At 52.5% G+C, this 23,315-nt stretch overlaps 1 pseudogene; it reads left to right on the plus strand.

Annotated features, from left to right (window-relative positions):
* The first annotated feature begins 20,537 nt into the window (after window positions 1-20,537).
* On the plus strand, window positions 20,538-22,891 carry LOC146799696 (18S ribosomal RNA; annotated as a pseudogene).
* The last annotated feature ends 424 nt before the right edge of the window (window positions 22,892-23,315 follow it).

Genomic DNA, 23,315 nt, shown 5'->3' on the forward strand with positions numbered 1-23,315 from the left:
GGACTGACAGCTTTGGAGGGATGTTAGAGGTACCCCTGGATAAGGAAGGCATTGGTTCATTGAGGAGACTGGTAGAAAGAAGGTCGGGACTGGCAGCTTTGGAGGGGTGTTAGAGGTACCCCTGGATAAGGAATGCATTGGCTCATCGAGGGGACTGGTAGAAAGAAGGTGGGGACTGACAGCTTTGGAGGGGTGTTAGAGGTACCCTGGATAAGGAAGGCATTGGTTCATCGAGGGGACTGGTAGAAAGAAGGTGGGGACTGGCAGCTTTGGAGGGGTGTTGGAGGTACCCCTGGATAAGGAAGGCATTGGTTCATCGAGGGGACTGGTAGAAAGAAGGTGGGGACTGGCAGGTTTGGAGGGGTGTTAGAGGTACCCTGGATAAGGAATGCATTGGTTCATAGAGGGGACTGGTAGAAAGAAGGTGGGACTGGCAGCTTTGGAGGGGTGTTGGAGGTACCCCTGGATAAGGAAGGCATTGGTTCATCGAGGGGACTGGTAGAAAGAAGGTGGGGACTGGCAGCTTTGGAGGGGTGTTGGAGGTACCATTGGATAAGGAATGCATTGGTTCGTAGAGGGGACTGGTAGAAAGAAGGTGGGGACTAGCAGCTTTGGTGGGGTGTTAGAGGTACCTTGGATAAGGCATGCATTGGTTCATCGAGGGGACTGGTAGAAAGAAGGTGGGGACTGGCAGCTTTGGAGGGGTGTTAGAGGTACCTTGGATAAGGAATTCATTGGTTCATCGAGGGGACTGGTAGAAAGAAGGTGGGGACTGGCAGCTTTGGTGGGGTGTTAGAGGTACCCCTGAATAAGGAATGCATCGGTTCATCAAGGGGACTGGTAGAAAGAAGATGGGGACTGGCAGCTTTGGAGGGGTGTTGGAGGTACCCTGGATAAGGAATGCACTGGTTCATCGAGGGGACTGGTAGAAAGAAGGTGGGGAATGGCAGCTTTGGAGGGGTGTTGGAGGTACCCTGGATAAGGAATGCATTGGTTCATCAAGGGGACTGGTAGAAAGAAGGTGGGGACTGACAGCTTTGGAGGGGTGTTAGAGGTACCCTGGATAAGGAATGCATTGGTTCAAAGAGGGGACGGGTAGAAAGAAGGTGGGGACTGACAGCTTTGGAGGGGTGTTAGAGGTACCCCTGGATAAGGAAGGCAGCGGTTCATAGAGGGGACTGGTAGAAAGAAGGTGGGGACTGGCAGCTTTGGAGGGGTGTTAGAGGTACCCCTGGGTAAGGGAGGCATTGGTTCATCGAGGGGACTGGTAGAAAGAAGGTGGGGACTGGCAGCTTTGGAGGGGTGTTAAAGGTACCCTGGATAAGGAATGCATTGGTTCAAAGAGGGGACTGGTAGAAAGAAGGTGGGGACTGACAGCTTTGGAGGGGTGTTAGAGGTACCCCTGGATAAGGAAGGCATTGGTTCATAGAGGGGACTGGTAGAAAGAAGGTGGGGACTGGCAGCTTTGGACGGGTGTTAGAGGTACCCCTGGATAAGGAATGCATTGGTTAATCGAGGGGACTGGTAGAAAGAAGGTGGGGACTGGCAGCTTTGGAGGGGTGTTAGAGGTACCCCTGGATAAGGAATGCATTGGTTCATCGAGTGGACTGGTAGAAAGAAGGTGGGGACTGACAGCTTTGGAGGGGTGTTAGAGGTACCTTGGATAAGGAATGCATTGGTTTATCGAGGGGACTGGCAGAAAGAAGGTGGGGACTAACAGCTTTGGAGGGGTGTTGGAGGAACCCCTTGGACAAGGAATTCATTGGGTCATCGAGGGGACTGGTAGAAAGAAGGTGGGGACTGACAGCTTTGGAGGGGTGTTGGAGGTACACTTGGATAAGGAATTCATTAGTTCATCAAGGGGACTGGTAGAAAGAAGGTGGAGACTGGCAGGTTTGGAGGGGTGTTAGAGATACCTTGGATAAGGAATGCATTGGTTCATAGAGGGGACTGGTAGAAAGAAGGTGGGGACTGGCAGCTTTGGAGGGGTGTTAGAGGTACCTTGGATAAGGAATGCATTAGTTCATCGAGGGGACTGGTAGAAAGAAGGTGGGGACTGGCAGCTTTGGAGGGGTGTTGGAGGTACCTCGGATAAGGAATTCATTGGTTCATCTAGGGGACTGGTAGAAAGAAGGTGGGGACTGGCAGCTTTGGAACGGTGTTGGAGGTACCCCTTGGATAAGGAATTCATTGGTCCATCGACCTCCAGGAACACCTACTGATTTTCTGAGTAGCATAGGAGAAATTACAGGAGATCTAGCCCTAAAATCGGCTAATTTTACAATCTTAGGAGACACTAACATACACCTTGACTCCTGCTCAGATTATACTACCCTAGGTTTTACGGAAATAATGAAGGTCCTTGGCCTCAAAATACTTACTACCATGCCCACACATAATGCAGGTCATATCCTTGACTGCATTTGCTTAAACTTGGACACACTTCTCGTAAAACCCCCCCAAGAATTAACCTGGTCAGATCACTGCTACATCCCTTTCGAACTCCTAGGAATTATGAAACATAGACCACGGACGAAGCCTTGCATCCCTCAGGGCGGGCCCCACTGGAAGAACCTGATAGAAAACCCGGGTTTTCTAACCAAGGCACTTGAAACTAGACCATCAGTAGTTGGGAACCCTGAGAAGGACAGTCAGTCCTTCAGGAAATGGATGGATGCTCTAGCTATGAAAAATGATAAAATAAAACCAAGTGTAAGATGTAAAAATAAGCATAGAACCTCTGCCCCTTGGTTTTCTCAAAGACTAAAGGAAGAACAGAGGAAAGTTAGAGCATTGGAACGGACCTGGCGCACAAAATATAATATAACTGACCAGACCAAGTACAAAATGGCCCGCCGACACTACCATGGGATGATAAAAACAGCCAAAAAGGTCTTTTTTACCGATGCCATATTTAACAGTAATAATAAACAAAAAGATATCTTTAATATTGTTAATTCTTTTATAAATCCAAAGAACATGCAGAGAGATATTCCCCCCTCGCAAACCCTATGTAATAATATCGCGGACTATTTCCACGAGAAAATACAAACGATCATCAAAGACTTCCCAGATCCCCTCTCCCTGAATGAGTTACAGAATAAAAATAATCACACAATAAGCCAGTTATCTTTCTTTCAGGAAGTCAGCCTTGAAGAATCCAAGAGCCAAATTCTTAAAATCAAATCTGGTTCTCCCTTTGATCCCTGCCCCCCCTACGTCCTCCACACCATGGTGGAGATCGTAAATCCGATCATTAATAATATCATTAACTCCTCACTTTCCCAGGGAGTAGTCCCTGAAGAATGGAAAGTTGCAGCAGTGAGACCCCTACAGAAAAAGCCATTATCAGACCCCGCCATTCTTACCAATCTACGACCAATTTCACTACTCCCTACTTTCTGTAAACTTACAGAAAAGGAAGTAAATAAACAGCTCACTTCTTTTTTAGAGGCAAATAACATCTGGCACCCGAACCAAGCTGGCTTCAGAGCAAAACATTCGACTGAATCGGCTCTAAATTTCTCCGTGGAAACACTTAGAACAGCACTAGACCAGGGAAAAAAAGCTGTCCTCATACTTTTAGACCTATCCGCGGCCTTCGACACGGTGTCTCATACCATCTTGATAGACCGACTAACCGCGGCAGGAATAACGGGCAAGGTATTGAGCTGGCTAAAGAGTTTTTTGACAAACAGACGACAAGTGGTTACCTTGGGCCAATTTAGATCAGCAGAAATCCCACTGAATTCAGGTGTGCCACAGGGCTCGTGTTTGAGTCCGACACTTTTCAATGTATATATGGCTCCCCTGATTGCCCTCATATCATCCTTCGGCATAGCTACCATCGCATATGCAGATGATACACAACTCATCCTAGTGATGGAGGATGAATCCAGCCAAGCAGAAGCTAGACTCCAGAACTGTTTGAAGGCTACTTTCCACTGGATGAGCACAAATCATCTTAAATGCAATTCAGGGAAAACTGAGATCCTACCTGTTGGAAAAAACAACTCCTTCAATCCAACTCTATGGTGGCCAGAAGACGCCACCGTCCCTCCCAATACAGCAAATGCAGTCCGTAATCTGGGAATAAAATTTGACCCTTCTCTGAGCTTTAAACAACAAGCAAATGCCGTGGCAGGGATCTGCTTCGGCATAATAAAGGGACTTAGGAAATTTTTCGATCTGATCCCTTTTGCAGCAAGAAGGACGGTGGCGGTTGCCCTTATCACTTCCCGCATTGACTACTGTAATAGTATATATGCGGGAACAAATAGGACAGTATGCCATAAACTGCAAATTGTACAACATGCAGCGGCCAGATTAGTGTTGGGCTGGAAAAGAAGGACCTCAGCTTCAACAGCTCTGAACATACTGCATTGGCTGCCAATACACAAAAGGGTGTTGTTTAAAATCCTGCTAATTACCTTTAGGGCGTTTAACAAAACAGGACCCAAATACATTGAAAACATGTTCCAACACTATGCCCCTGCACGATGTCTGAGATCTCAAAATGAGAATTTTCTCACTATCCCTAAGTTCAGACTTAAAACCAAAGGAGGCAAGTCCCTGGCAGTTTTGGGATCCAAAGCCTGGAACTCTCTGCCGTCCTCCCTTCGGCAAATTTCCACAGAAATTTCTTTCAGAAGCACCCTCAAAACCTGGATTTATACGTTATCTGACACAAAATGTAAAAATCTGATATAACACTCCATCTCCGAAACATCATAAGAATCTTTTCATCTGATCCTTTTTCGTACTCAGAAGCGCAAAGATGCTCCATGGAGTGCAACCAGCGCTATACAAAACCGAATTACATTACATTACATTACATCGAGGGGACTGGTAGAAAGAAGGTGGGGACTGGCAGTTTTGGAGGGGTGTTAGAGGTACCCTGGATAAGGAATGCATTGGTTCAAAGAGGGGACTGGTAGAAAGAAGGTGGGGACTGACAGATTTGGAGGGGTGTTAGAGGTACCCCTGGATAAGGAAGGCATTGGTTCATAGAGGGGACTGGTAGAAAGAAGGTGGGGACTGGCAGCTTTGGAGGGGTGTTAGAGGTACCCCTGGATAAGGAAGGCATTGGTTCATAGAGGGGACTGGTAGAAAGAAGGTGGGAACTGACAGCTTTGGAGGGGTGTTAGAGGTACCTTGGATAAGGAAGGCATTGGTTCATAGAGGGGACTGGTAGAAAGAAGGTGGGGACTGGCAGCTTTGGAGGGGTGTTAGAGGGACCCTGGATAAGGAATGCATTGGTTCATCGAGGGGACTGGTAGAAAGAAGGTGGGGACTGGCAGGTTTGGAGGGGTGTTAAAGGTACCCTGGATAAGGAATGCATTGGTTCATCGAGAGGACTGGTAGAAAGAAGGTGGGACTGGCAGCTTTGAAGGGGTGTTGAAGGTACCCCTGGATAAGGAAGGCATTCGTTCATCGAGGGGACTGGTAGAAAGAAGGTGGGGACTGGCAGCTTTGGAGGGGTGTTGGAGGTACCCTTGGATAAGGAATGCATTGGTTCGTAGAGGGGACTGGTAGAAAGAAGGTGGGGACTGGCAGCTTTGGAGGGGTGTTAGAGGTACCTTGGATAAGGCATGCATTGGTTCATCGAGGGGACTGGTAGAAAGAAGATGGGGACTGGCAGCTTTGGAGGGGTGTTAGAGGTACCTTGGATAAGGAATGCATTGGTTCATCGAGGGGACTGGTAGAAAGAAGATGGGGACTGGCAGCTTTGGAGGGGTGGTGGAGGAACCCCTTGGATAAGGAATTCATTGGTTCATCGAGGGGACTGGTAGAAAGAAAGTGGGGACTGGCAGCTTTGGAGGGGTGTTAGAGGTACCCTGGATAAGGAATTCATTGATTCATAGAGGGGACTGGTAGAAAGAAGGTGGGACTGGCAGCTTTGGAGGGGTGTTGGAGGTACCCCTGGATAAGGAAGGCATTGGTTCATCGAGGGGACTGGTAGAAAGAAGGTGGGGACTGGCAGCTTTGGAGGGGTGTTAGAGGTACCCTGTATAAGGAATGCATTGGTTCATCGAGGGGACTGGTAGAAAGAAGGTGGGACTGGCAGCTTTGGAGGGGTTTTGGTGGTACCCCTGGATAAGGAAGGCATTGGTTCATCGAGGGGCCTGGTAGAAAGAAGGTGGGGACTGGCAGCTTTGGAGGGGTGTTAGAGGTACCTTGGATAAGGCATGCATTGGTTCATAGAGGGGACTGGTAGAAAGAAGGTGGGGACTGGCAGCTTTGGAGGGGTGTTAGAGGTACCTTGGATAAGGAATGCATTGGTTCATAGAGGGGACTGGTAGAAAGAAGGTGGGGACTGACAGCTTTGGAGGGGTGTTGGAGGTACCCTTGGATAAGGAATTCATTGGTTCATCGAGGGGACTGGTAGAAAGAAGGTGGGGACTGGCAGCTTTGGAGGGGTGTTAGAGGTACCTTGGATAAGGAATTCATTGGTTCATCGAGGGGACTGGTAGAAAGAAGGTGGGGACTGGCAGCTTTGGAGGGGTGTTAGAGGTACCGTGGATAAGGAATGCATTGGTTCATAGAGTGGACTGGTAGAAAGAAGGTGGGGAGTGGCAGCTTTGGAGGGGTGTTGGAGGTACCCTTGGATAAGGCATGCATTGGTTCATAGAGGGGACTGGTAGAAAGAAGGTGGGGAGAGGCAGCTTTGGAGGGGTGTTGGAGGTACCTTGGATAAGGAATGCATTGGTTCAGCGAGGGGACTCGTAGAAAGAAGGTCGGGACTGGCAGCTTTGGAGGGGTGTTAGAGGTACCCTGGATAAGGAATGCATTGGCTCATAGAGGGGGCTGGTAGAGGAGCGTCAGCAGTGATGAACTCAAACTGTTGCTGCATCTCGGAAGACCGGCTGCGATCCAGCTGGAGGATGAAGTCTGGGTAATCTGGGAGTCCCTGCAGCGCAGGCCGAGGAGCCGTAGTACCCACCAGGCACTCCAGAGGGCCCACTGTCCCACTGAAGGATGCTAGTGCCTAACCTCACGAGGTGCTGAATCTACCATGACTGCCTTCAGATTTTCCATCCAGCTGACCTCTATCAACTGTCAGACATTGAAGCTTGACCAGTGACATTGCGGCACAGGGAGCTTTCCCAGCTTTGGGTTGGTGGGGGCTTGTGTCTGGGTCCAGCTGGCCTCTATCACCTGTCAGACATTGAAGCTTGACCAGTGCCATTGGGGTACAAGGAGCTCTCCCAGCTTTGGGTGGGTGCGGTCTTGTATCTGGGTCCAAGGAAGATCCCACAAAGCAAGAACCACCAAGAGCAGCACAGCTTGAGCATTGCTGCTCCACCACGGTACTCACCTGAGCATGCGCGCATGCGCACACGCCGGGGACCACAATAACACTGGCCGGGCAGCAGCAGAGAGCGGATGATCTCTGCTCAGTGGGCCCTACATGCACGCTCACCCTCAACAGTGGCACTGCACCTGCCATGTGCTGGCCCATGCAGGCCAGCACTTCACTAATACCACCAAAGACGTATCCGACTCCTGGGCGAAGGCTCAGTCAGACCGCAGGAACAGTTCCCCTAATATTCCACCAAGAGCCGTTTGCACATTAAGTTACAGATGAAACCTGTGTTGGTGGAAGAGATGAGTCTGTTCGCCTGAAATGCACCATGAGATACGGTGCAGTGCTTAAAGTGCCCTCTACATTTTACGTACAGTATTGTGTTTTGTGCAAAAGTAATTCACTTTTGATGTAAAGTACTAGCCCTTGCTGCACGTTGATATATTGATGGAGATTGCATGATCTTTTGATTTCTGAGACTCGAACCTCACACCACCTCCATAAGTAAGCGAGTTCTGAGTCTCGAACCTCAATCCACCTCCATGAGTAAGGAAGTTCCGAGACCCCAACCTCACACCACCTCCATGAGTAAGCGAGTTCTGAGACCCCAACCTCACACCACCTCCATGAGTAAGCGAATTCTGAGACTCCAATCTCACACCACCTCCATGAGTAAGCAAATTCTGAGACTCCAATCTCACACCACCTCCACGAGTAAGCAAGTTCTGAGACTCCAACCTCACACCTCCTCCATGACTAAGCAAGTTCTGAGACTCCAACCTCACACCACCTCCATAAGTAAGCAAGTTCTGAGACTCCAACCTCACACCTCCTCCATGAGTAAGCGGGTTCCGAGACTCCAACCTCACACCACTTCCATGAGTAAGCAAGTTCTGAGACTCCAACCTCACACCTCCTCCATGAGTAAGCGAGATCCGAGACTCCAACCTCACACCACCTCCATGAGCAAACGAGTTCCGAGACTCCAACCTCACACCACTTTCATGGGCAAGCGAGTTCTGAGACCCCAACCTCACACCACCTCCATGAGTAAGCGAGTTCCGAGACTCCAACCTCACACCACCTCCATGAGTAAGCAAGTTCTTCTGAGACTCTAACCTCACACCACCTCCATGAGTAATCAAGATCGGAGACTCTAACCTCACACTGCCTCCATGGGCAAGCGAGATCGGAGACTCTAACCTCACACCACCTCCATGAGTAAGCGAGTTCTGAGACTCCAACCTCACACCACCTCCATGAGTAAGCGAGTTCTGAGACTTGAACCTCACACCACTTCCATGAGTAAGCAAGTTCTGAGGCTCCATCCTCACATCACCTCCATTAGTAAGCAAGTTCCGAGTCTCGAACCTCACACCACTTCCATGAGTAAGCGAGTTCTGAGACTCGAACCTCACGCCACCTCCATATGTAAGTGAGTTCTGAGACTCGAACCTCACACCACATCCATATGTAAGCAAGTTCCGAGACTCCAACCTCACACCACCTCCATGAGTAAGCGAGTTCTGAGACTCGAAACTCACACCACTTCCATGAGTAAGTGAGTTCCGAGACCCCAACCTCACACCACCTTCATGAGTAAGCAAGTTCTGTGACTCCAAACTCACACCACATCCATGAGTAAGCGAGTCTTGAGACTCTAACCTCACACCACCTCCATGAGTAATCGAAATCGGAGACTCTAACCTCACACCGTCTCCATGGGAAAGCAAGGTCGGAGACTCTAACTTCACATCGCCTCCATGAGTAAGCGAGTTCCGAGACTCCAACCTCACACCACCTCCATGAGAAAGCGAGTTTTGAGACTCAAACCTCACACCACTTCCATAAGTAAGCAAGTTCTGAGACTCCAACCTCACACCACCTCCATGAGTAAGCGAGTTCCGAGACTCCAACCTCTCACCACCTCCATGAGTAAGCGAGTTCCGAGACTCTAACCTCACACCACCTCCATGAGTAAGCGAGTTCTGAGACTCCAACCTCACACCACCTCCATGAGTAAGCAAGTTCTGAGACTCCAACCTCACATCACCTCCATGAGTAAGCGAGTTCTGAGACTCGAACCTCACACCACCTCCATGAGTAAGTGAGTTTCGAGTCTCCAACCTCACACCACCTTCATGAGAAAGTGAGTTCTGAGACTTGAGCCATACACCACCTCCATGAGTAAGCACGTTCTGAGACTCTAACCTCACACCACCTCCATGAGTAAGCGAGTTCTGAGACTCCAACCTCACACCACCTCCATGAGTAAGCGAGGTCTGAGACTTGAACCTCACAACTCTTCCATGAGTAAGCGTGTTCCGAGACTCGAACCTCACACCACTTCCATGAGTAAGCGAGTTCTGAGACTCGAACCTTACACCACCTCCATATGAAAGCGAGTTCTGAGACTCGAACCTCACACTACATCCATATGTAAGCAAGTTCCGAGACTCCAACCTCACACCACCTCCATGAGTAAGCGAGTTCTGAGATTCGAAACTCACACCACCTCCATGAGTAAGCAAGTGCTGGGACTCCAAACTCACACCACCTCCATGAGTAAGTGAGTTTTGAGACTCCAACCTCACACCACCTTCATGAGTAAGCAAGTTCTGAGACTCCAAACTCACACCACATCCATGAGTAAGCGAGTTTTGAGACTCTAACCTCACACCACCTCAATGAGTAGTCGAGATCGGAGACTGTAACCTCACACCGTCTCCATGGGAAAGCAAGATCGGAGACTCTAACCTCACATCACCTCTATGTGTAAGCGAGTTCCGAGACTCCAACCTCACACCACCTCCATGAGAAAGTGAGTTTTGAGACTCAAACCTCACACCACTTCCATGAGTAAGCAAGTTCTGAGACTCCAACCTCACACCACCTCCATGAGTAAGCGAGTTCCGAGACTCCAACCTCTCACCACCTCCATGAGTAAACGAGTTCCGAGACTCTAACCTCACACCACCTCCATGAGTAAGCGAGTTCTGAGACTCCAACCTCACACCACCTCCATGAGTAAGCAAGTTCTGAGACTCCAACCTCACATCACCTCCATGAGTAAGCGAGTTCTGAGACTCGAACCTCACACCACCTCCATGAGTAAGTGAGTTTCGAGTCTCCAACCTCACACCACCTTCATGAGAAAGTGAGTTCTGAGACTTGAGCCATACACCACCTCCATGAGTAAGCGAGTTCTGAGACTCTAACCTCACATCACCTCCATGAGTAAGCGAGTTCTGAGACTCCAACCTCACACCACCTCCATGAGTAAGCGAGTTCTGAGACTTGAACCTCACAACACTTCCATGAGTAAGCGTGTTCCGAGACTCAAACCTCACACCACTTCCATGAGTAAGCGAGTTCTGAGACTCGAACCTCACAACACCTCCATATGTAGGCGAGTTCTGAGACTCGAACCTCACACCATATCCATATGTAAGCAAGTTCCGAGACTCCAACCTCACACCACCTCCATGAGTAAGCGAGTTCTGAGACTCGAAACTCACACCACCTCCATGAGTAAGCAAGTGCTGAGACTCCAAACTCACACCACCTCCATGAGTAAGTGAGTTCTGAGACTCCAACCTCACACCACCTTCATGAGTAAGCAAGTTCTGAGACTCCAAACTCACACCATATCCATGAGTAAGCGAGTTTTGAGACTCTAAGCTCACACCACCTCAATGAGTAATCGAGATCGGAGACTCTAACCTCACACCGTCTCCATGGGAAAGCAAGATCGGAGACTCTAACCTCACATCACCTCTATGTTTAAGCGAGTTCCGAGACTCCAACCTCACACCACCTCCATGAGATAGCGAGTTTTGAGACTCAAACCTCACACCACTTCCATGAGTAAGCAAGTTCTGAGACTCCAACCTCACACCACCTCCATGAGTAAGCGAGTTCCGAGACTCCAACCTCACACCACCTCCATGAGTAAGCGAGTTCCGAGACTCTAACCTCACACCACCTCCATGAGTAAGCGAGTTCTGAGACTCCAACCTCACACCACCTCCATGAGTAAGCAAGTTCTGAGACTCCAACCTCACATCACCTCCATGAGTAAGCGAGTTCTGAGACTCGAACCTCACACCACCTCCATGAGTAAGTGAGTTTCGAGTCTGCAACCTCACACCACCTTCATGAGAAAGTGAGTTCTGAGTCTCTAACCTCACACGACCTCCATGAGTAATCAAGGTCGGTGACTCTAACCTCACACCACCTCCATGGGAAAGCGAGATCGGAGACTCTAACTTCACACCACCTCCATGAGTAAGCAAGTTCTGTGACTCCAATCTCACACCACCTCCATGAGTAAGCGAGTTCTGAGACTCCAACCTAACACCACCTCCATGAGTAAGTGAGTTCTGAGACTCCAACCTCACACCACCTCCATGACAAAGCGAGTTCTGAGACTCCAACCTCACACCACCTCCATGAGTAAGCAAGTTCTGAGACTCCAACCTCACACCTCCTCCATGAGTAAGCAAGTTGAGACTCGAAACTCACATCACCTCCATGAGTAAGCAAGTTCTGAGACTCCAACCTCACACCACCTCCATGAGTAAGCAAGTTCTGAGACTCCAACCTCACATCACTTCCATGAGTAAGCGAGTTCTGAGACTCGAACCTCACACAACCTCCATGAGTAAGTGAGTTTCGAGTCTTCAACCTCACACCACCTTCATGAGAAAATGAGTTCTGAGACTTGAGCCATACACCACCTCCATGAGTAAGCGAGTTCTGAGACTCTAACCTCACACCACCTCCATGAGTAATCGAGGTCGGTGACTCTAACCTCACACCGCCTCCATAGGCAAGTGAGATCGGAGACTCTAACTTCACACCACCTCCATGAGTAAGTGAGTTCTGAGACTCCAACCTCACACCACCTCCATGAGTAAGAAAGTTCAGAGACTACAACCTCACACCACCTCCATGAGTAAGCAAGTTCTGAGACTCCAACCTCACACCACCTCCATGAGTAAGCAAGTTCTGAGACTCCAACCTCACACCACCTCCATGAGTAATCGAGATCGGAGACTCTAACCTCACACCGCCTCCATGGGCAAGTGAGATCGGAGACTCTAACCTCACACCACCTCCATGGGTAAGCTCAATTTCATTATGCTGAGGGTCAAGTGCTAAAGAGGTTCTCTCGGTGCTCAGTTTTGGGCTCAAAGGTATGGTTAAGCCCCAGCACATGAGTAGTAAATGGCTCTGATGGTCACAACCGGAGCCCAGTGATTCCTGACTGCCATGGAACCCCTGAAAATGTTCCCACCGTTACCAAACCGTTTCTAACTCCTAAGAATCCATGCACGGGGTTGTACTCTCACTGTTCCTATTATGGACTCCAAATAATCTTTGGAAGTTCCCGTTCACTGTTGTTCAAAAGCGCTATAGAAACAGCAGCTTTGTGTACAAGGGGTGAGTTAGTGACAAGGCAACAGAGGAGCACTTGATGTACAAACTTCAAGGTGGGGGAGAGGTAACTGGAAAGATTCAATATTTCTCGACAGCCCATCATAGCTTTCATCTGTGACTCACACATCACAAGATGGAGCCGAAGCTAATAAATAACAGAGCATGGGGTGCGGCCACGGGGTGGAAAAGTGACCAAACATGTTTAGAGACAGGGCACAAGTCCTAAAAAAGAAGTGGGGGGACGCTCGAGTTAGGTTGTGTCAACGGAAGTGACGTCACAACAGGAATTGTCACGAAATTTGCTGGTCTCTGTCTGAAATGCGTGAATACATACAAGATACAAGTAGAAGTATAATACTTCAATAAGTGGCAGTCACTCAAAACACAAGAACACACTATACACAGGACCCATTCCTCGGATTACACGGTTATTACACACTCGGGCCGTAGGCAGTACGGGCATCTGTCGGGGTCCCTAGAAGTGACATGCTCGGCGTGTTGATAGCGCAGCTCCTTGAAGCCTTGGCGCCTCGGCTTGGCTCTGAGAAAGGCTGGCAAGGGGAGGGCGCGAGGTGGAAGGGGAGATTATTCTGAGCCTCGGGTGCATTTGAAAGGCATTCATTCGCACGTAGGTGCAGACTCGGATACCGGCTACATCTTTTGGGCAGGGGGGACGGCGTCCACCCGGTAACAACCCAGTAAAATAAGTGGGGGGACGCCGTCCACCCGCGTGGTACCCCGACTCGAGCCCTGTTTAGAGACCAAGAAATGCTAAAAATTGCAAAGATAAAAAGATAAGTGTGCAGCAAATGGATAAGAGCAAAAAAACAAGGAAGTAAAGGAATGTAAAAAAAGGAAAGAAAGATTAAAAGGAGTAAAGAAAGAAAGGAAGAAGAAAGGAAGGAAACTTTGCTTTTAGAAACAATTCCAGCCGACCTTGTTGGAAAAGGTCTGAATGGCGTGGTTCAATCACTCTGTGAATATAGTTCAAGTTGGGAGATGTTTTACTTTTCTGGCTAGTCCTCTGTGAATCATAGACAATACCTATTCCCACTGTTTGTTCGACCCCCCTGTAAGAGTTCTGCAGACTGGTCTCTATTTTCAGTGTTTAGCTGAGGGTCTCTGACACACCACACTGTGCAACTGCCTACACCTAGGGTCTCATGTATTGTTGAATAATCTGCACTCCTAGCGCTTAGAGGCTACCTACTAGGTGTTGTAGGCTGCCCTGTATAGGAACTGGGAACATAACAAAGTCATCAGTTGGGTGCGGATGAGGAAATGCTCGCAGAGGGGTAAAAGTGGGCTGCTTGGCCTCAAAGATTGCGTAACATTAGGCCAAAGGCGAGTCCTTCTTCCCGCTCTTTTTTAAGCTGGCCGGTGGAAGGTCCGAAGCAGAGTTTCACAATGCATGTGAGCAGCTCCTGAGCTTCGAGTTACATTTTAGGGTTTACAACTTTAGTGGTTGAGATGTAGTGGTTGAAGTTATGGGTTTGAATTCAGGTGAGGGATGATGTTTAGAGATTTGGTTTAGGTTTCAGGGGATGGGTAGGAATGGAGCTGGACTTGGCTTAGAGTTTGGAACGGAGGGTTTAGACTCAAGATTTAGGGTTTGGGACTGAGATTGGGTTTGGAGTTTGGGGTTGATTTAGGAGTTGTGTGTTTGGGGTTTGTGAAGGGGCTGAGCTTAGAGTCAATGTCAAAAGAAGGGTGATGCCAGTTCATTTTAAGATTGCAAACCCTCGTCCCTGCATCATTTTTTTCCATGCACAAATGCTCAGCATTATTATGCATCTTATTTGACTCCGCCCCCTTGGCCATAATCTAAAGGAGGCCCCGCAAAACCCTCCCTCAGCCAAAGTCTGAGCGAGAACCCGCAACGGTCTCAACCACTACACATTTCAACAGAAGCAATGGAAGTTTCTTGACCAGGGCCGTTTCTAGGTGTTTTGCCACCCTAGGCGAGAATTAAAAAATGCCGCCCCCTCCCTTTTACTACCATCACTCTCTCCCCCTGTCATCCAAGCTAGAAGAAGAATTTCAAGAGAACAAAAATACAATTTACATATTTTTTCCTTTAATGCAGCAGCAAAAGTAACACACCATCCCACCATGGAAAAAGGCACTATAAAACAAACAGGGAAAGCAGTTCCATGCTTTCTCATCCACATGCATTCCACAGGCCTGCCCCTCGCCTTCGGGTAACTTCACATGTGGTGTCCTTCCAACTTTCACCCATATCGAAAAACGGGACCAGAGATACCTTAAACAGCCACCCTGAAGTTAATTTAACAAATATTAGGTTGGCTGCACCTGGCCAGGAATGCATTGGTCAGTGCACACACCCTCTATGGCATATATTGCAACACAGACCAGTTCCTACTGCTGCTGTATAGGCAGGACCGAGAGGTAAAAATTTAATTTCACTTACTTAAATTAGGGCAGGAGGCGTGCTTCTCACCAGTAGTGGTGGGTCTCTCTCGATCAGATTCTCAACCTATTCAAAGGAAGGCTTGGGCCGGGCCGTGCCCGCGGGGCCACAGCAGCACACACGCCAGGCCCAGTGCTCGCAGGCCGGTCTCCGAGTCCGACAGACACTGCGTGAGCGTGACTAGTATTACTCCATTCCGTCGGTCCATCCAGAGAGTGAGACTCTGGTCTGGGGTCTCAAAAAGGGAGGACTCGGAGTAAATGACGGGACAGGACTGTGTGGCACAGGCAGCAGTAATCAATTCACCAAGGCACTAGAGCAGCCTACACACGGTCCGTCCCCGGCGCGCCGAGAGAGAGGGTGGTGCGACGTGCGAGTCACCGTCACTGGCTGCTGCATAATAAGCACCGCTCGGGGACTGACCAAAAATTATGCCCAGGGCCGTCATTGGTAGCGCTTTCCCATGCAACAAGATTGACGGCCTTGGGGACCCATATACACTGGTACCGCCGGCCCGCTCGACACGCCACTATGCTAGGGTGCGCTGCGCAGCACATACAAGCAGGTGCTCTTGCACTCACATACAGGTGCTGCTGCCTTCAAATAGAATTTTTTTTCCCCCTTATGCCGCCCTAGTCCTTTTGCCGCCCTAGGCGGCCGCCTAGTCTTGCCTAATGGTAGAAACAGCCCTGTGGTCAGGTACTGGCAGGTTTGCACGTGTACTGGGTCACTTGATTCATGCCCATTTGCCGCCGCCCCTGCCCACTCTACATGCCGTCATCTTCCCACCACCATCCTGCTCTATGTTTTTTTAATTTAAGTTTTTATTCTTTTTGTGTCTGGGAGCTGTGTACTGATACCGTGTCAATGGCTCCACCCACAATACCCTTTAACATGCCACTCCTGTGAAAAAAAGGAGTAACAATAAAAGATAAATACAAAAGAAAAAGATGGTGTGTGAAAATTTTAATGTGCATGCATGACTGCCAACTTGAAATAATACTATTTTGATTTAAAAAATAATTCTGAGAAGGCTGCTGTGCCTCTGTGCGAACTCAGGGCAGCCATCTTGCAGTGTTTTTAAAAGCAAAATAAAAACTCTTACAAAATGAGAGTTGGAAAAGCCAATAGGTTTTGTTCACTAGGCCTATTAGATTTCCAATGCTTGTTTAATTTATCAATTGTCTTCTTCGCCACCTTTTCAGCTGGGAGGCAGGTATGTGTATTGATTGTCTTTTTAATAAAAAAATATATTTCATACATTTAAATATTTTATAGGTTTTTTTCTAGGGCATCAATGATATCTGAAATGTTGCTATTTACAACTTTTACTGACATAAAATAGCAATTACTGGGAAAACAAAAAGGCCTGGCTTTAATGTGCTAAAGCATGTGCCCTAAGCACATCAAAGCCAGACAAGAAACATAATGAGCTCTGTACTGAAGCTCCCTCTCTTTCAATGCAATCTTGTTTTTGAATCTATTTTAAATTAGAGCTAGATGCCAGGAAGTATTAACTGTAGTCCTTCTTTAGTTTCGATACCATAGACAAAAAGATAGAGTTCTGCAGAGTTGGCGTAACGCCACTACGCAGAATTATGGAAAAAATGTGTGGAACACGAGACCACGTCCTGCGGCCAGCCGAGGGTCCGTGTGCCTGGGACAGGGGTCCCTCGTGCCCAGGCAGGCTCCCCGATCTCCCCGGCTTGGCTGGGTTGAGAAGCAGGGACCGGCCCCGGGGCTTGGGTTTCGGTAAGGGCCTGGGGTGTGGGAGCCCCGGTCCTGCGGCCTGCCCTGGGCAAGGGTCCCTGGTGCAGAGCCCCGGAGCCCTGCAAGGGCAGGCGGGAGCCCTACCATGATGGCTCGGCTTGGGGCGGGCAGATGGGCATCCTTTTGGTCCCGGCTATCTGGTCGCACCTTTCCCCTCGGCCATCTGGTCCCAAGCAATGCTTTCCAATGGGGTGACCAGATGGCCGGGCTGCCCTGGAAGTACCGATGGGGGCTCATGTGCCTCCCTGATCCAAGCCAGGGCTCCAGGAGGTCGGGCACATCCGGTCCTAGGGTCCCCTGAGTCTCGCGGTGCGCACGGGTTCCCAGAAAGAGGGGTGGCTTTCTTCCGGATTACTAGGGTCAGGGAATGCCGGAACACCCCTCCCGTGCTGGCTGTTCTCAGCCGGGGACCAGATGGGCTATGCCCGGACAACACCTCCCCTCCATCCGGGGGGCTCCCTCCTCCGTTCCACAGCATGGCAAAGTGCCAGGGACAGGCTCCATGGGTCTTGGGCAGTCCTCCCCTGGGAGTCCGGGCCCGAGAGCTCCGGTGGTCCTCCCTTTGCCTGAGGCCCAGCCAGGTTCCCCGAAGCCCCGGGAAGCGGAGCTCCCGAGCCCTGCAAGGGCAGGCGGGAGCCCTACCATGAAGGCGTGGCTTGGGGGTCCTTTCAGTCCTGGCCATCTGGTCGCACCTTTCCCCTCGGCCATCTGGTCGCACGCAATGCTTTCCAATGGTGCGACCCGACTACCCTGGAAGTCCCGATGGGGGCTCATTTGCCTCCCCGATCCCAGCCAGGGCTCCAGGAGGTCGGGCGCATCTGGGCCTAGGGTTCCCTGAGTCTCGCGGTGCGCACGGGTTCCCAGAAAGAGGGGTAGCTTTCCTCTGGATTACTAGGGGTAGGGTATGCCGGAACACCCCTCCCGGGCTGGCGGTTCTCAGCCGGGGTCCAGATGGGCTGAGCCCGGACGACACCTCCCCTCTGTCCGGGGGGCTCCCTCCTCCGGCCCACTGCGTGGCAAAGTTTCCGGGACGGGCTCCATGGGTCCGTCCCTGGGCCTGCCGCGTGGCAGGCTGCTGTGGATAGGGTCCTGTGGGCATGGGTAGCCCTCCCCTGCTTGGCTGGGTTCAGGGGCTCCCAGGGACCCTGGGGAGGGAGCCTCCCCACCCCGGGCTCTATCCTCGGTCCTGCTGGGTGGCAGGTGGCAGGTGGCCCGGGATGGGGTCCCGCAGGCCCTGGGAGGCTTCCCCTTTGCCTCTGGGCCTGGGAGCCCCGGCTGGGTCCATGAGCCCTTCCGGGCCCCAGTTTGGGTGCTCCAGCCCTGGGCCCCGTCTCCCAGGCTGCCCCCCGCCAAAGGCTCGGGATCGGGTTCTGTCGTGCCCGGAGAGCCTCCCCCTGCTTGGCTGGGTTCAGGAGCTCTCAGCTGCCCTGGGGAGGGCGGCCTCCCCACCCCGGGCTCTGTCCTGCCACATGGCAGGGTGCCCGGGATGGTGTCCAGTGGGCCCGGGGAGGCTTCCCTTGTGTCTCTGGGCCTGGGAGCCCCGGCTGGGTCCAGGGGCCCCGCCGGGACCTGGGTCGGGTGCTCCGGCCCTGGGCCCCGTCCCACCGGCCTGCCGCTCTGCCAAAGGCCCGGGACGGGGTTCCGTTGTGCCTGGGGAGCCTCCCCTTGCTTGGCTGGGTTCAGGAGCTCTGGCCAGGGCCCCTGAGGGCACTGGGGAGGGTGGCCTCCCCACCCCGGGCTCTGACCTTGGTCCTGCTGCGTGGCAGGGTGCCTGAGATGGTGTCGGGTGGGCCCGGGGATGCTTCGCCTGTGCCTCTGGGCCTGGGAGCCCTGGCTGGGTCAAGGCTCCCCCTTGGGCCCCTTGTCAGGTGCTCCAGCCCTGGGCCTTCTCCCCCGGCCTGCTGCTCTGCCAAAGGCCTGGGACGGGGTTCTGTTGTAACCGGGGAGCCTCTCCTTGCTTGGCTGGGTTCAGGAGCTCCGGTCATGCCCGGGGAGCCTCCCCCTGCTTGGCTGGGTTCAGGGGCTCTCAGGGGCCCTGGGGAGGGCAGCCTCCCCACCCCGGGCTCTCTCCTCAGTCCTGCTGCATGGCAGGGTGCCCGGGATGGTGGCCGACGGGTCCGGGGAGGCTTCCCTTGCGCCTCTGAGCCTGGGATCCCTGCCTGGGTCCAGGGGCCTGCAGGGCCCTGGGTTGGGTGCTCCGGCCCAGGGCCCCATACAATGGACTGCCACTCCACCAAGGGCCCAGGACAGGGGTCCGTCGGTCCCATGCAGGACTCCCCTGCTTGTCAAGGTGTTCGCGGGCCCCGGGACGGAGGGCCCGTCGGGTCACCCTCGCAGCCTCCATGGCTGGGGCCCAGTTGGGGCCCTCGGCGTCTGGTCCCCCATGCCCCGGCAGTCGCTCACTCTTTCGTTGGGGCACAGAGCAACCAGATGGCTTCCCTTTCGAGCCCGGCCATCTGGTCGCACCTTTCCCATCGGCCATCCGGTTGCACCTATCCCCTCGGCCATCTAGTCACATGCGATGCTTTCCTATGGGGTGACCAGATGGCCGGGCTGCCCTGGAAGTCCCGATGAGGGCTAATTTGCCTTCCCGATCCCAGCGAGGGCTCCAGGAGGTCGTGCACATTCGCGCCTTGGGTCCCCTCTGTCACCTCATGTGCACAGATTACAAGAAAGGGGGGTAATTTTCCTCTGGATTACTAGGGAGAGGGTCATTCAGACCTCCGTGAGGTCCGGCGATTCTGAGACAGGGGAAGGCAGCACCCGGGTACGCACCTGCCTCTCAGCCCCTTCCTTATGGTTCATTTCCTCCGAGTCTGCTCAGTCAGACCTCCGTGAGGTCTGGCGATTCTGAGACCGGGGAAGGCAGCACCCGGGCCTGCCTGCCGGGTCCCCCAGGGGCCCGGGTCTGTGCTTGCCTCTCGGCCCCTTCCCAATGGGCCTTTCCTCTGAGCCTGCTCGCCCCGGGAGCAGGCAGGGATGCAAAGCCGGCATCCCCCGTGCAGGATGGCCTGCCAGGGGCGGCCCCGGCCGTACTCCGATCGATTGGGCAGTCTCGGTCCGTTGGACTGTTGTTTCAAGCACAGAGCTTCCAACCCACATGGACCGTCCAACTCGAGGGCCTGCTCCCTGGTGGGAGGCCCTTCACCCTACCCAGCAGAGCGAAGGCCGAGCGGCCCCGGCAGCTCGTGTCCCCCAGTGGTCCGACCCGAGCGGAAGGGTTTGGGTGGTGCCAGGCCCTGAAATGCTGCCACCCGGCAGGTCCGTAGGCCGACGTGCCACGTCGTCACCCCTCTCTGCCCAGCACATTTCCACAGCAGCTCGGAATGACTATTCTGAGGGGTGCCGCCGCCGCCAGGCCCTGGCACCTCTGCGTCTCGCTCAGGCTGTGCCTCCGCCCGCCTCTCCCTTCTGGGGGAGACGGCTGGGCCCGCTGGTGCCCATGTGACTACACCTCTCCACATCCCTCCAGCGAGCCCTCCCATCCAGGCGGGAGGGCTCTTCTCCCCAGCAGGCTCCCGAGAGTGTGGGGTGCATGAAGTTTGCCGGTCGGGGAGATGGGCACACGGCCCCCCGAACCCACCCCGTCAGCAGGTTGATCCTGCCAGTAAATATGCTTGTCTCAAAGATTAAGCCATGCACGTGTAAGTACACACGGCCGGTACAGTAAAACTGTGAATGGCTCATTAAATCAAAGGTTCCTTTGATTGCTCCATCTGTTACTTGGATAACTGGTAATTCTAGAGTTGATACATGCCGACGAGCTCTGACCTCCCGGGATGCGCGCATTTATCAGACCAAGACCAATCCGGTCTCGCCCGTCCGCTTTGGTGACTCTAGATAACCTCTGGCCGATCGCACGTCCCAGTGACGGCGACGATACATTCTGATGTCTGCCCTATCAACTTTCGATGGTACTTTCTGGGACTACCATGGTGACCACGAGAAACAGGAAATCAGGTTTCGATTCCGGAGAGGGAGCCTGAGAAACGGCTACCACATCCAAGGAAGGCTCAGGCGCGCAAATTACCCACTCCCGACTCGGGGAGGTAGTGACGAAAAATAACAATACAGGACTCTATCGAGGCCCTGTAATTGGAATGAGTACACTTTAAATCCTTTATCGAGGATCCATTGGAGGGCAAGTCTGGTGCCAGCAGCCACGGTAATTCCAGCTCCAATAGCGTATATTAAAGTTGATGCAGTTAAAAAGCTCGTAGTTGGATCTTGGGATCGAGATGGCGGTCAGCCGCGAGGCGAGCTACCACCTGTCCCAGTTCCTGCCTCTCGGCGCCTCCTTGATGCTCTTGACTGAGTGTCCTGGGGGTGCGAAGCATTTACTTTGAAAAAATTAGAGTGTTCAAAGCAGGCCAATCGCCTGAATACTTCAGCTAGGAATAATGGAATAGGACTCTGGTTCGATTTTGTTAGTTTCTGAACTGGGGCCATGATTAAGAGGGACGGCCAGGGGTATTTGTATTGTGCCGCTAGAGATGAAATTCTTGGACCGGCACAAGATGAACCAAAGCGAAAGCATTTGCCAAGAATGTTTTCATTAATCAAGAACGAAAGTCGGAGGTTCAAAGCCGATCAGATACCGTCTAGGGGGCAGATTTATGACGTCTGGCGCATCTCTGCTAATCAGCAGAGATGCGCCAGAAGAGTTGCGACGCATCTGCCCACCCTTGCGCCACCATTGATGCGCCGCATTTACAATGCGGCGCACCGTGGCACTCGGATGGGCAGATGCGTGACGCCTCTCCTGTCGGAAAGGCGGCGCATTGCTGGAGTTGTGTCGCAAGCGTGACGCAGCTCCAGCAAGGCTCGGGGGTGCCCTATCCCTTACATGCTGCGTCAATCCTTACGCCTGCTTCAAGCAGGCACAGGGTTTTGGCGCAGCATGGCCTTAAAAGTGACTGAGTGAAATCTTGTAGATTTCACTCAGTCACATTTAGGAGGCGTTCCTGCGCCGGAACGCCCCCCCCCTGCTCCAGAACGCCTACATGTGGCGCAGGGCTTTACAACGTGACGCATCTGCCAGATGTGTCACGTTGTAAATACCCCGCAGCATGTAGCGGGATTTGCGCCGCCGCTGCGTCACAAAAGTGATGCAACGGCGGCGTAAATGAGGCGCAAGGGGCTCATAAATCTGCCCCATAGTTCCGACCATAAACGATGCCGACTAGCGATCCGGCGGCGTTATTCCAATGACCCGCCGAGCAGTTTCCCAGAAACCAAAGTCTTTGGCTTCCGGGGGAGGGGGGTATGGTTGAAAAGCTGAAACTTAAAGGAATTGACAGAACGGCACCACCAGCCTGGGGCTTAATTTGACCCAACACGGGAAACCTCACCCGGCCCGGACACGGAAAGGATTGACAGATTGATAGCTCTTTCTCGATTCTGTGGGTGGTGGTGCATGGCCATTCTTAGTTGGTGGAGCAATTTGTCTGGTTAATTCCGATAACGAACGAAACTCCTCCATGCTAACTAGTTACGCAACCCCCAGCGGTCGGCGTCCAACTACTTAGAAGGACAAGTGGCGTTCAGCCACACGAGATTGAGCAATAACTGGTCTGAGATGCCCTTAGATGTCCGGGGCTGCACACGCACTACACTGAATGGATCAGCGTGTGTCTACCCTTCGCCGACAGGTGCGGGTAACCGGCTGAACCCCGTTCGTGATAGGGATTGCAATTATTTCCCATGAACGAGGAATTCCCAGTAAGTGCGGGTCATACGCTTGCGCTGAATAAGTCCCTGCCCTTTGTACACACCGCCCGTCGCTACTACCGATTGCATGATTTAGTGAGGTCCTTGGTTCGGCCCCACCGGGGTTGCCAATGGCCCTGGTGGAGCGCCGAGAAGATGATCAAACTTGACTATTTAGAGGAAGTAAAAGTCGTAACAAGGTTTCCGTAGGTGAGCATGCGGACGGATCATTAACGGCGGAGTGGCCCGAGCGACCCACGGCGCCAACCTGAAGCCCTCGGCCCATCTCTTGCAAGCACACCCTGTACGCACAGGGCCTAGCCCTGGCGCGCCCTAGCTGGCGGAGCAGTCTGTGGCCGCATGGGGCGCTTGGGTGAGGACTGGGCCTTTGGCGGGCCTCTTCTACCGGGGAGGATCCGACCGACGCGCAAGGGACCGGGGACGGAGGGCGGCCCCTGTCCCCTGTCCCCCGTCCCCCGTCCTTTTCTGGGAGAGGCACAGCGGTAGGCCCTCCCGAGATGGAACCCAAGCTCACCCGGCACGATCCCAGGAGTTAGGGGGAAACTGAATGGCAGTGCATCCCCGGAATGGTACCGCTCCCCCTTGAAAGGCCCTGCCACCGGCTGGGTCCTCCTGCGCCCGAGTCCTGGCCCGACC

Source organism: Triturus cristatus, chromosome 9 (assembly GCF_964204655.1).
Source record: "Triturus cristatus chromosome 9, aTriCri1.1, whole genome shotgun sequence".
Classification (NCBI taxonomy): Eukaryota; Metazoa; Chordata; class Amphibia; order Caudata; family Salamandridae; genus Triturus; species Triturus cristatus.